A 14,484-nucleotide genomic window follows, 5' to 3' on the forward strand; every position below is an offset into this window, starting at 1 on the left:
AAGGGAATGGATCAATTGCCTTGTGAAAGACTTAAGTGTGTGTCAACCATGTTCCTCTAGTCCTATTGATAGCTTATGGGTGAAGCTTCATTCCTATTTTACAGACAGAGAAGAAGATGCACAGAGAGGCAAAGCAGATTGCCTGCAGCTGTTCAGCTCTAAGTGCTGGAGTGGGATGCAGTACAAGGCCTGTCTTTCTCCAAGACCATTTCTTTCTACTGCATCATACTTGGGTTCATGGAAATGGAGAGTGGCCAGGATCCCAAAGTTATCCCAGGATTTGTATGCTGTTGTCCAACCTAGTTCCTTTCCCCCACTGCTGAGCTCTGAGCTGCAGCAGGTCTAGCTTATCATATGGGTTGGCAACACCAGTTTTCACAGCCCCCTATCAAAAGATAGCCAAACCTGGAAAAGCAGGATTGGAGCTAATCATTGTAATACATCCTCTCTTCTGTGCTGCCCAGGGACTCTTTAAGAGCATCATTTGGCACTGGGGGTATTTAATTTTGCTCTATTTTGAGAATATTATAAGAATTAAATGAGATAGTACATGCAAAATATTTAGAACAGTGTTTGGAATAGAGTAAGTCCTCAGTAAACATGTAGGCTGGAAATCTTTTCCAAATTAATTCAATAACACATTTTTTCCCCCTTAGTGTGCAATATGAGCTCAGAGTGAACCATTGAACCAAGCAGAGCTTCTGCCTCCCATGGAATAAAGACCAAAGGATCCTGCTCTTGGAATAGAGGAGACTGACCATAACAATCAACAGAAGGAATCAGGAATGGATGTGGCACGTGGCAGGTGGAAGGTGCTCTGGGGGGACGGGAGTGCCAGGTGGCTGGGGTGGGCAGGCAGGCGGGGTATTCCACGGGCTGGTCAAGGTGAGAAGGAGAGAACGAGAGAAGGCACTGTGGCTTCAGCTATGAGTCTCTGAAAGGAGAACCTCAGGTCTAGGGAATGAATGGAGCAAAGGCCCCAGGGCAGGAGTGCAGCTTTTGGTGGGGTCACAGGAAGGAGGTTGTGTGGCTGACCTGGGTGAGTGCAGGGTGGGTGACAGAGACAGTGCCAGAGATCTGGGGACTCAGGGCAGGGGCAGTGAGGCCCTGTAGTCATTGGGAGGCCTTAGACCCAGGCTCCAAATATACGAGAAGCCAATGTAGGGTCCAGAAGAGGAGCATGGTGCTCCCAGTGATGCGTCCAAGCATCTCCCTGCCTGCGGCCTGCAGAGTACATGGACTGGTGGGGGATGCTATGGTTGAAATGTGTCCTGCAGAAGTTCAAGTGTAGGAAACAAACATAATCCCCGAATTTGTATGTTAATGGCATTTGGAGGTGGGGTCTTTGGGAGATAATTAGGATTCACTGAGGGCATGAGGGTGGGGCCCCACCATGGCTTCATTAGGAGAGGAAGCGACCCAGTCGATCACACTGGCTCTGACTTGTCACACAATGCCCTGTGCCACGTTACGGTTCAGCAAATAGGCCTTCACCAGATGTGGTGCCACACTCTGGACTGCACAGCCTTCAGAAGGTGAGCTAATCAGACTTTTTTTCTTTATAAATTACCTGGTTTCAGGTATTTTGTTATGGGAACTAAGACAGAGATAACATAGAAGGAGAGAGACGGTTTTGGAAGCTGTTGCAATAACCCAAGCAAGAGATGGTGTGCTAGGACTAGGGTCAAGGTGTGGAGGCATTTATTCTGCTATTAACAAAGACTCTGTGGCAGTCTCTTGTCACCTCTCCCAACTCGACTTGAAGAATTAATCTCCTCTTCATAACTGTTTCCCTAGAAACCACTACACAACCAAGTTTCCCAGTGTCTCATATTTTCCTCTGTTCTGTATAGTTTTTCTAGCTTCTTGGCTTTGTCTTCGGCAGCCTGCTGGAGATGTTCTGTCCCACCTGGAGTACTGATCACACTGTGCTTAGGATTCCAGAGGAAGCAGAGAGCCGGGTTGGCCTTGTGCCCTGAAAGCTCAAGTCACCTGCCGTGGTGACGCCAGGCCAGCTGGAGATGGGTGAGCAGCCCTTGATATCTGGGCTTGCCTCTCCAGATCCTGCTTTCTCCAGCCAGGAGATAAGATTTCAGACCTCATGAGCACTGATATTGCTGGCTCCAACTTCAGAGCAGTAAACGGCAGTATTCAGGTAAAGCCCCAAGTCTGTCATCAGGAAGTTGGTAATAAAGGAAGCACTCAACATGGGACCCGCACGGTGGGCAGAAGATGAGCAGGGCCCCTGTGTGGTCCCGAGTGTGTGTGGGAGTTGCTCACATCGGCACTGCAGGGCTGAGTTCTGCAATAACATTTTAAGAGGTTTCTATGCTAGATGTTAAAAACAGCCATTATTAAAACTTAAATTATGTAAAATTACAAGTGAATAAGTTATATTAAAGAAAACATAATAAAAACACCAAGTACACCACTTTCTAGTTATTTTGCTGAATTTTTCTATTGTTTGTGGTCTTAGTTTTATGTACATCTGTTACCTCTGTATGCGGGAAGTGGGCTGTATGCTCTCTTCCCCACTCTGCAGTAGTGACTTCACACAGACAGCCTGACATTGGCCATGGGGGGGGATATTTACACCACAGAAATTGGCACAGGTGACAAATCAGGGGTTGGTTCTTATTAAGAAAAGGATTTGAGAAATTTAATTTAAAAGTGTACCATGTCTATAGTTGTAGCACTGTGCATATTATAAAAATTGAAGAGGTTATCTTGCGATATTTGAAATTATTATTTGATTCAGCAAAGAATTTGCTTCTATCTCTGATGAACAAGTTCTGATGCATGTCCCTGTTGTTTTGCTTATTAACATAAGGAAAAAATATCCTTTTCCTTTACATTAGTGAGGAAATATTGCTGTCAGAACTGCCTCATCTGTCAACTGCAACACAGATTTGCCAAGGATATAAGAGTTCAGCAAAAAAAAAAAAAAAAATCAATGAAACCATTCTGTGAGAATTGACCGACTATGTGGAATTGATGATAAAGAGTACTGTGTATTTCACTATTATTTGTAAATGGCATGCTACAAATCTCTTATTTCAGTAAAACGTATAATAAGCTTGTGCATGTATATATGTATATCGCTGCCATGAGTGTTGTTTGCCACTGCTAACGCACCTTGAACCTCTGCCTCATGGTGTCCTATGGTAAAGTGGGCTGCCGTGGTTTAGATATGAGGTGCCCCTCTGATTCTCATGCAAGAGAGTTGAGAAGTGAAATCACTGGGCTATGAGAGCCTTCACCTGAGCAGTGCATTAATCGGCTGATATGGATTAAATGGGTGATAACCTTAGGCACATGGGGAGTGGCTGGAGGAGGTGGTCCCACGGGTGGTGTGCCTTTGGGGTTTATATTTTGTCCTTGGAGAGTGGAGAGTTCCCTCTCTCATTCTCTTTTTCTGCTTCCTATTTCCATGTCCTGAGCAGTTATGCTCTAAGTGCCTTTCCGCCATGAGTTTCTGCTCACCTTGGGTCCAGAGCTCTCAAGTTGGCCATCTGTGGGCCTCTGAAACTATGAGTGTCAAGTAAACTTTTCCTCCATATGTTCTTGTCACATCTTTGGTCACAGTGACAAAAAATATGACCAAAACATGAGTTTACCTTGGCGGCCAGTTACAGCTGGCACAGGGCGCATCTGGCATTAGAGCCCCGGTTTCTGGCCTGATGCAATAACTCCTCCGCTCTCAGCCACACGCTCTTCATCTAGAGCGAGATCAACAACAACGTCCTAGTGGATGCACGATGGGGCTGGGAGCACAGTGAAAGTTAATTCTATTCCCCTTTCAAGTACAGGAACAAGGAGAACAAATCCCTTAGAATTTCATCCCTTTTGTCCCAAAGTGAGTGTAAATTAGGGACCTCCTCCTCCCTGCCCTAATGTGCTAACTCCTCAATATTCGTTTTGCTATTCTCCGGGTTCAAGTCCCCTGCGCCTGCAGTTGTAACTGGAGGAGCTCTGAACCCAGGGCAGAGCCAAGTCCAAATATCCTATTTCCTCCTATAAAAATCTTGGTCGATAGCACTAATGTGAAAAAAGGGGAAGAAAAGATCCAGAATTCTTCTGAGAACTGCAGGGTGACCTGTAGCTGGGAGGTGCAGGCTTCTCATCAAGGGGACCAACGCTGGTCATTGAATTGCTTTCTTGCTTCTGTCTTTTTCTGTGCTAGGCACTTAGTAGGTGCCTACCCTGTCTGCTGTAGTAAACTGTAATGAGATGACATTCACCTTTGCTCAGAGCACTGAAATAAAGGCTGTCATAGGTGATTCATGACCCGAGGCAACCTTCTGAAGCTCGTGGCTTAACTTCTGAGGAACTTTCACTATTATTCTGTTCTCCCTGAACCATGAACTGAAAAGAAGGAGAGAGAGGAGGTGAAAATACTATTATTATTATTATTTCTGGCAGGTTCACTCTGTAGCTCAAGCCCTTGTCTTCTGTCCAGGATGAGCGGGCGTGGGTGAGAAGGAACAGCTTTTGTGTTTGTTTTTCATCCAGGGCTGGAGGGAGAGGTGAGCAGGGCGTGTGTCTCCTGTCGGAATCACTAGCGTGTACATTGAGAAGCAAAGAGGAAATGGGCTTCTAGCAAAGTGTCAAGATCTGGGGACAGTTTCTTAAAAAAGGTAAACACGAATTCACCTTACAACCCTGAAATTCACTTCTAGGTCCACGTCAGAGAAATACAAACATGTTTCTATCCACAGACCAGTGCCCAGGTGCTTGCAGCAGTATGATTCATGATGTTCCCCAAAGGAAAACAACCTAACTATCCACTGACGGGTGAGAGACCAAATGGACAGGCCTGTGCAGCAGAACAATCTAAAGGAATGAATAGCACACACGCTACACCATCCTTAACCGTAATGCCGAGAGAAAGAAGCAGGAGACCCAAGAGTTAGACTGTAGGGTCCACTTATCTGACCGTCCAGAGAAAGCCAGTCTATGGAGATGGAAAGTAGGTTAGCAGTTGGTTGCCTGGGGCAGGGCGGCGGTTGAAAGACTGGAATTAACCTTCAGTGGGTGTGAGGCACCTTCTGGGGTGAGGCAAAGGTTCTAAACAGATTTATGGTGATGGTCACACAATTTGGCAAATTTACTAAAAAATCATGAGTTGTAATATTTGAAACCGGAGAGTCAGCTGACATGTACAGTGTCCCTAAGTCAGTTCATGTTGAACAGGGGTGTCTCTTTTTAGCTCTGATCAGTTGTGGAAGCACATCTCAGTTCTCCTCTCCCATGGAACCCCATGGTTACCTGGACGCTCTACCCCACAGGCCGCCCACCTCAGTGACACGGGGTCACATGAGTCCTCCTTAGCTGTGCCTGCTGGCAGGGGAACACCTGGGCCCACACTAGTCAGAGCTGCGCATGCTAATCACCCTGAAGGAAAATAAACCCACTCTGGCTTCAGGGCTTTGTGCCTTAAGCCCCTCAGACCCCTTGCGCTGCTGCCGAGGAATCAGAACAGACACCCACGGAGGCAGGTGGGACCCGGGGACTGTGCCGCCTGAGGTCGATTCCTTGTTGGAAATAAAATCAAACGTCCCTCGTCCCTCTCACCGCATCTTGGCTGCTCTCGGAGTGACAATGACCTCACAGCTGGGTTATTAGAAGGAGCTTCATCTGTGCAGGAAACACTGCTGTGTGTGTGTGTGTGTGTGTGTGTGTGTGTGTGTGGGTGTGTGTGTGTAGGGGTTGTAGGTGGAAAAAGAAAAAAACAGAAAATCAAAGAAAAGAAAGGGAAGGTGCAGGAGTGTGAGCGGGTGGGAGTAGATCTCTATGATTCTCAAAACACAAAACACCAACTGAAGGGCAGCTAGATGGTGCCGCGGCCCCCACCACCTGGAGCTGGCTTTCTCACTTCCATTTTGCAGATGAGGAAACTGAGTCCAAGGGAGGTGACATGCTCCCCCCGCCCCTGACACACACTCCCTGGGGAGTCTCAGGGGACAGAGGAGGGAGCCACAGCTGGCCCAGTTTTCTTTCCTCGGAAGAGTGTTGAGAACCCTGTAGCCTGCACTTCCCTGCCTTGCCAGGGTCTTCACGGCCAAGTGAGAAACCCCTGTGTGGGGAAAGGAGAGGAGCCCGACACTGTCCCTCTCCTTGTGTCTGCCCCTGTCCTCAGACCCTCCAGGACTCAAGGTGAAAGCAGGAAACTGAAGTCCAGACAGGGCCCCCCCTGCTCCCCCATTGGGCAGCAGCCCTTCCTCTTCCTTTCCTGCGCCGTCCCTTCACCTGGGGCCACCTGCTTCATCCTTTCAGTGGAGTGTTGGCACCCAGAGTCTCCACACCAAAAGCAAGGCCCCAAACCTTCCTATCACTTGGATTGTCCCCTCCCTCGGGGATTGACTTGGCTGCCCCAGGACTGTCACCCGGTGATGCCGGGTGGGGCTGTCTCCAGCCTTGCTGTCCTCCCTTGCATTTCCGTGACAACATCATTTATTCCATCCCTGGCACATGGTGTCTTGTGCTCGTGAGGCTTCTCTACCCGGGCTGTGCCCCCCTAGTGCCTCCTCAGGAGGTTTGTTCTCCTTGTGGTCCTGCTCTGTTTGCCCTGACCACACCCTTGTTCTCTGGATTTTCTGCGCTGACTTCTCTGGTGCTGTTTGCTGTGTCATTCTGTAACTGCTCTTTTGCTTGCCCCTCTGTGCCTTGAAGCAAAACAAAAGCAGCCTCCCAAAGAGGGCAGACAAGCTGCAGTACATCTGGAGGCCAGGAGACTCTTGAGGCTGGGGGTCTGTACCTTGCCTGGCTTCTAATTCCCAGCCCCAAGCACAGCTCTTGGAAAGTTGATATTATTAAACGTTTATAGGGATAGATGAGCGACTCAACTCAAGAAAGCTAAGTGTCAGTGAGGCCTTTGCATTCCGGGGTTCAGTGGATTCCTTTGTGACAAGAGCATCATCTTTGACAGAGCTCTTGCTAGAAATGTGGCCTCTGCCTGACTCCAGGGGGATCCAGTTGAGACTCCCAGATGTTAGCCATTGGAATCTCCAGCCCTTGATCTCATGCTATCCTTAGATTCCCTAAGCCAATGCCAGCTTTACTGCTATTCTTCTGTCCTCCACAGGAAGAGGTTAAGGAAAAAAACTCAAGAAAAAGGATGATGCACGTTCTGAAAAGTGAGGGGCAGCGACTTTCCACGAGGGCTCTGGACTCAGCGCTTCTCAGTGAACTTTCTTTGTATGCAGCCCCCAAATTTCCCACCGCTAGCCTATTGTCCCATGATTAGATGCTGGGGCTCCACAGGTAAGAGATGAACAATTCTAAGGGTAATTGAACACTCCACAAATTTTCACAGTGGATCAGCACTGAACCATTTAGCCCAGGTATTTCTGTGATTGCGATGCTGAGAAAATGTATGCCGTTAAATGGTTCTCAAATCACTCTTTCCTCTGAGCAAAACAGGACTTGGTATTTGCAGTGCAGGTTATAAAAGCAAGTGGCTTGGGAACAATGACTGCTTAGAGATTAGGGGAAAAGAAGCTTTTTGTTGGAAATTTGAGTCCTTGAAATCTAGGCATCAAAGATTTAAAGAATAGAAAATACTTAAATGTCTTTGAGGTCTTTACCCTGTTATTTGATAAATGTGATGCAGATTGTCAGGGGCTCAGCCAGGCTGTCATGAAGATTATTCCCATTACACAGATGCAGAGATGGAATTCTGTGGTCACACAGCTTAACAGGGGTGATTCTGGGGGATAAATTTGGATCACAGGTTTCTCCAGATAAGATTTTTTTTTTTTTTATCATTCTTGTGACCATTTAAAGACGTAAAAGAAATGTTATCCTTCTCTGATGGTTTGGCTGGTTGTTACAGAACAGCTCTTGGCTAACTGTAACATAGAAAGAGGGTCTTGGTTCCACCTTCTTTGAAATGGTGCAGGGCAGAGAGGGGTCTTCACAGCACAGCAGGGATGGCTCCCCCCAGGGGCTGCAGCTTCCCTCGGGTGCTTTATTGACAAGGTCGTGGCTCTGGTATCTAACCTGGTGCCATGGTGGCAGAGGGAATGCAATACACATCACCCCAAGTCTACTCTATGGAGTTCTCCCCATTTGAGCGTACAATCCAGTGATTTTTATTATGCAAAAGTTTTAGTTGGCTTGGGCTGCTGCCCAGCATACCAGACACTGGGTGACTGAAGCAACATGAATTTACTGCAGCTTTGGAGCCAGTTAGTTCGAGATTAGGGGGCCAGGAGGGTCAGTTCATGGTCAGGGGCTCCTTTCTGGCTTATAGAGAGCTGCTTTCTTGTTTGGTACACATGGTGGAGAGAGAGGGAGCTCTGGTCCCTTCATGTCTCCTTAGAAGGGGACCAGTCCCACCATGGGGGCTCCATCCCATCACCCCAGGCAAAAGTAGTTACCCCCTGAGGCCTCAGTTTCTAGTGCAATTGCACTGGGGATTAGGGCCCACGGTGGTTAGAATGTTTGTGACCCCTCCAAAATTCAAATTGAGACTTGATCCCCAAGGAAACCACATAAAAAGGTGGGGGCCTGGGGGTGGTGACTTCATCATGAGGGCTTTGCTCTCAGGCATGGATTAGCTCTCCTGTAGAAGGACTAGAGGGACCTAGTGGGCCCCTTCTGTCCTTTTCAGCTTGTGAGGACTCCGTGTTTGAGGTGCCATCTTGGAGACTGTGCCCTCTCTGGGCACGAAAGCTAAAGCATCTTGATCATGAGCTTCCTGGACTCCAGAACTGTGGAAATAACTTTCTGTGTACAGACTCCCAGTGCCAGGTACTTTGTTATAGCAGTAGAAATGAATAAAGACACTGCTACAACATACGGATTCTGGGGGAGATGCAAACATTCAGTCCATAGCAGTAAACATTCAGTCCATAGTGATACCTCAATAAAGCTTTGAGAATATGAACAAAATTTTATATTATCAGAGAAAGGGGAACCCTTTATTCAATTAATTCACTGTTTGGCTTCAAGAGCTCCTGCCAAGAAGTTCTTCTATGGGTTTTTAGATATAGATCCCAGGACTGAAAGGGTTAACAGATCATTAGCTCCAGGATTTTAGGGTATGAAGAATCAGGGAGGCAGTTCTCTTGCAGAATGTTTCTTAAATAAAATTTTGCTCATTTCTCTTTCAACAACTATTTGCTGGGCATCTCTTCAGTGCCTTTGTTAATATGATGTCATCAAAGTAAGCATTCTGGTGTCTTCTGGCCTGGGATCAAATGTCGGCCCTCACCTGTAGATATACGGACTTAGGCAATGTCAGTACCCACTTCTACGCCCGCCCCAGGGTCCTTCTCTATAAATCAGGTATAGGGCTAGTGTTTATTGGATTCTTGAAAAGACTAAATGGCTGGTGCCTGACACATTATAATATTCAAATGAATTAGAATAATAATGACGAAAATGCAGGCACACAAGTGATACAACTCTGTGACCTGATTTCTAAAGACTCCCTGTTCAGAGGGGGGAAAAAGGGGGGGGGGCAAATGAATAAGCAGTTTTGATTTAGTACTTTGAAAACTACTAAAATGGTAAAAATACTATCCCTGCAGAAGGGAGACTCAACTTTAGGAAACCGTCTGTGGAACCCCAGCCAGGCCAGATGACAAGTCTCAAAGGAAAGAACAGGCCAGAGGAGAAGGGAGGGACCCGTGAGACCTTACCAGGCAGCGACTCAGCTTCACCTTGGAAGGCTGACACTTGCTAGGATGTGAATCCCTGGGAGATGAGAACCTCCCAGGACTGCAGCACCCACGGCTTTGGAGCATTTTCTGTTTTCCCAGCCCTTAGGTGTTCTGTTAGCATCATTTAGACAAGTCAGGGTACTAGAGCTGGAGGGACATCAGCACATGCTAAGCAGGGCAGCACCAGTGTTACGCCGGACCCTGATCTTAAGATGTGCTGGCCAAATCCATTCCACGAGGAGCGGCAGACTCCTGTGAAGTCATCTGTGCAGGACTTCTCAGGACCTTTAATATGCTAACAAACATCATGAAACTCCAGAGAGAGAGAAAGAGTCTGTCCTGCTTCCCAACCTGATTGAAACGAGCCATGTTTTTCTTCTGCAGAGGTGTGGAATGCTTGTGGCTTCTGTTTGGAGAAATGGTGAATGTACCCAAACTCCTTGTGCTATGGTTGTGAGGACAGAGAATGACAGAGGGCGTGTGACCAGTCCAGCATCTGCAAACTAGCTGGTGGGAACCCAGGTTGGACTTGAGTTCCCTTGATTCTGTGTCACTGATTGCAGGGCTCCAACTTGTCTTTTCTGCAGTTTCCAAAAATGAACTACAGAGGTTTAGGAACAGTGGAATAAGAGACATCATGATATTGTGAGTGTCCTTTCCACTCTGCAGTGACCAGTCATCTAGGGCCAGCTCTGCATCCTTCCCTATGGCCTCGGGGACCTCACCTCAGAGCCCTGGGTCTCCGTCTCTGTCTGTGTCAAAAGAGAATTTCCATGAGGGTGACGGACTTATCATTTCTTCTGGAAGATGGGCCCTGCCCCCACCCCTCCGGGTTTACTCATTCTCTCCTCCCCACTCCTGCGATTTCATGGGCCTGAACCAGTCTGTCTTTATTCCCACTGATTCTCTCGATTGCCCTCTGATTAATTCACACAGAGCTCCTTCTTTCCTCCTGAGGAAATGGGAAAAATCAGGCCCTCTCTTCCTGTCTTCCTTCTTTCAATTCTTTTTTTTAATTAAATTTGTTTTCAGGTTTATATTTATGGAATGTTTTTATTATAAAATCAATTCTTGGACATTGTAGAAAATTGAGAAAATAGGTACAAGAAAAAAGAGGAAAATAACGATCAGGTAATACAAATGTTGACATGTTCTTGTTTATAACACGATCACTCATAAATCATTATATCTTTGGTAAAAACATGTGCATTAAGATCTGTACCTCCACGAAATCACATTCGGTGGTCACACTCTCACAATACGACTCTGTACACATTTTAACAATTTCCCAAGTGCACAGTTGCAGGTGCATGCTCTAATGCTGATGTGTCGTGCAACGCCACCTCTGGGCTCTACTCTTGGTCCTGTCACTCTAGACCACCTATTCCTCCAGCAGCAGCTTAACTGCTGCTTGATTAAATTTCCTGCTAGACAGGGAGGGCTTCTGTGCCTCCTTTCCTCCTAGAATCAGACCAGACCTGGCTCTCACGTTTCGCTGCCCCCTGCTCTGCAGACTTCACCCACCTGCTGTCCAGGAGCCACAGGCATGTTGAGGGCAGGGTTTCCCTCCCGTCTGAAGGACTTATGCTTTTGCAGAAAGGTGGATGAACACAGAGAATGGGTTTGTCTTACTGACGAAAACTGTGAGTCCTCCAGAGACCTCCCCCTAGGGGTGGGACCTGCGGCAGGACCTTGGGGCTGCACAGTGTCCAAGGTGTTGGAGGCGAGTGTTTCCTTTGTGCAGAAGAGGAAGCACATGGTACAGCTCAAAGCCCAGCCTGCCAGGCCCCAAGAGTGCCCCTGCTCCAGGGATGTTAGTCTGGCAAATGAGAATCCTTCCCTCCTAACCCTGCCCCTTTCTCCCTCTGTTCTAGATTTTGAAGGGAATTTTCAAACATCACTAACCACATAAGCTTCTGAGTAGTTGCCTATTCAATAGTTTCAACATCATTTTCTGTTTCATAACAGAGTATAGGGTTGACTCATCCATCCAGACAATACTGCCACTTGGGGCTATGATCAGAGTGACATACTGTTGACACCTTTACTCAGCCAGCAAATTCCCCGCTGTGTGGGAGATGGCTTCTACTTCATCCTTTTCAGAAGGACTGTCTTTGAATGGCAGGGGCCACCTGCCCCGAGCCTGACCTCTCGGACCCCACTCTTATCTGCAGGGGCATCCTGAGCCCCTAGCCTCTGGGTTGCACAACCTCTGATATGTCTCATGCTCGGGCCAGACCTTCTCTATCTCCCTCTTCCCTTCCTCCCTCCCCTTCGGGTTCTGCTAGAGATCCCTCCATAAGTCACATGCACAAGAATACAGGCCTCAGGCTTTGCTGCTAGAGGGACTAGCATGTGGCACAAGGACTATGAGACCCTGAGAGGGACTTCAGCAGATTGAACTCTCTCCACTGGCAAGACCACGTCCCCTCTTCGCTCCCTCCAGTCTATGTCCAGAAAGTAGCCCGCAGGGCCTGTTCAAACCATGCATCTGTCTATGTTGATCACATGCCTGAAACTTGTCCTGTCCTGTCCTTGGGCTTGGGACCAAGACCACATGGACGTGCATGCTCTGGCCTTTGTTGACCTTGGAGGGCTCCCCTGACCTCCCTGCTGACTTGGCCACACTGCCCTTCCCTTTCCTCACAAGGGCCACTCTCTTTTCTGCCTCAAAGTCTTTCTCTGTGTGGTTCATGCAGACAAGATGTCTGTTTTTCCTTTGCTTGGTTTCCCAATTGTCCTTCAGGTTTCGATTCAAGGTCACATTCTTACTGAGGAGATCAACACTCCCTTCCAGAAGTCATCCTGAACGTAGAGTCGTGTGCAGATATTTATTTGTGAGATTATTCACTTTTCTTCTTTTGGAAGGAATGCAAAGTGTCTGCCAGGCAGGATCTGTCTCCTCTCACTCACCAGGACAGGACAACACCCAGAACAACTCGTGGCCCGTTGCAATTGGAGCAGAGGGTGAAACCTTGAGGGGCCCGGGCCTGGGAGGCAGAGCTCCTTGGGCCAAGCCATGTGGTCCTGGTCTCTGTCTTCATCCCTCAGTGAGGGCAGCTGTGCTGGCCTCCCTCACGGTGATTTTCACAGGAGCTGACCGAGGGTGGGAAGGAGGGGGGCAGTCGACCTTCCCAAGGCTTCCCGGCCATCTGGGTCAAGGTGATGGAGTGCCCGCTTAGGAGGCTGCCTGATGTCTACACTCACAGGGATGGACCTGGAAAGGGGGCACTGACACCTGCCAGGGCCGTGAGAGGGACGCCCACACCTGGCACAACTCAGGACAAGGTCCAGCACTTCGGGAAACCTCAGGGAGTCTGCACATTTACCCAGGAAGGCTCTGCCCAGGCCAGAGACACCCAAGCCCACTTCATTTTCAAGGTGATCTTCAAAACTGTGGAGCTCATGGGGATGGGTAGGACTGTGGTAGGGACTGGGCAGTGGTCACTGCCCTGGCTGCTCCTTGGGAAAGGCTTTCAGACAGAGTCACGGGCTCTCTCAAGACCTGGAGAATTGAGCCCCCATGAGGGAGGCCCAGGAACTCATTTATTTCCAACCTTCAGAAATGAAAATAGTCTACTACCTTCCTCTAGTCCGCACCCAGGGCTCCCGCCGCTGCCAGCCAATCCCTGCTCTCATGTGGGCCTGGCGAGTCCCTGATGGTCATCATGGGAAGTCCCTGGTGGACGAGTTCCCATGGGCTGCACTGGGACTCAGATGGCTCTGTGAGACAAGTGAGAGAGCTCCCCCTTCCCCATTACACCGAGGACAAAGTGGGGACCCAGCAGTGCAAAGCAGGGCCTGGCCCAGACTCTCACAGAGGGCAGAGCGGGGTCCCCTGCGTCTGCTTGCCCAGAGGTCCTGGCTCCTTCACCCTTTCTTCTCACTGTACACCAAGCCCCGCTCTGTGTGCCGGGGGTTCAGAAACCGTGGACTCACTGTCTCCAAATAGGCGTGAACCCCAGGAACGGGGGAGCCCATAGATCAGGTAGGGTGGAGGAGGAAAGTCTCACCGCGGCTCCCTCCGCCCCACCTCACCCCCATCTCCTGCCCACGGTCTGAGCGTCCTTCTTTCCCACCCCTTCATTCGGCCATCTGTTTGCTAGGACTCGGAAGACACGGCAGCGATTACAGAAAGCATAGACGAGGAGCAAGGAGACTCCGTCCCCGCATCCACCGCCCCACGACAGCAGTGCTTCAAGTGCCAGCGCTCTTGAAGGAATCGGCCTTTTCCGATTCACTCTGCAGCTTAATGAGAACCTTCTCTGTGCCTTCCATTTCCCCTGCTCCTGCCTAGCGGTCTCTGGGTCAACGTGATGAGGTCAGTCCCTGAAGAGCTCTACAGGATAGAGGCAGAGTCGGGGTGACCCCTGCCCACAGCATATTGATTGAAGAGCATTTCCAGGCTGCCTAAGGTACCTGTGCCCCCTCACAAGGGCGAGCACCTTCGCAGGAAGTCATTTAATTGCATTCTGTTCCAGGTTGAAAACCAGAGAAGAGTGGGAGCCGAGATATTGCCTCTGCCCCAGGGGCTCAGATGAGGGAAATGGAAATGAAATGGGGGGGAGGAAGGGTCCCGATCAGAGGGAGCTAGACTTGTTGTGTATTATTGTATGGTCTGAAAATAAGTCAACACTTAGTGGGCAGGTAAAGACACAGGTAGGCAGATATTGAAACAGACACGGGCCCTGGGGTAGAGTGGAGACGTTTCTCACCTGCCACCGCAGCTTCAGTGAGATCACTGTAATAGTGTGTCTACCCCATCACCAAGCAACCAAAAGACAGGAGAGAAAGGAAACGGAACGAAGGGGAAATA

This window comes from Ictidomys tridecemlineatus, chromosome 9, assembly GCF_052094955.1.
Source record: "Ictidomys tridecemlineatus isolate mIctTri1 chromosome 9, mIctTri1.hap1, whole genome shotgun sequence".
NCBI classification, from domain to species: domain Eukaryota; kingdom Metazoa; phylum Chordata; class Mammalia; order Rodentia; family Sciuridae; genus Ictidomys; species Ictidomys tridecemlineatus.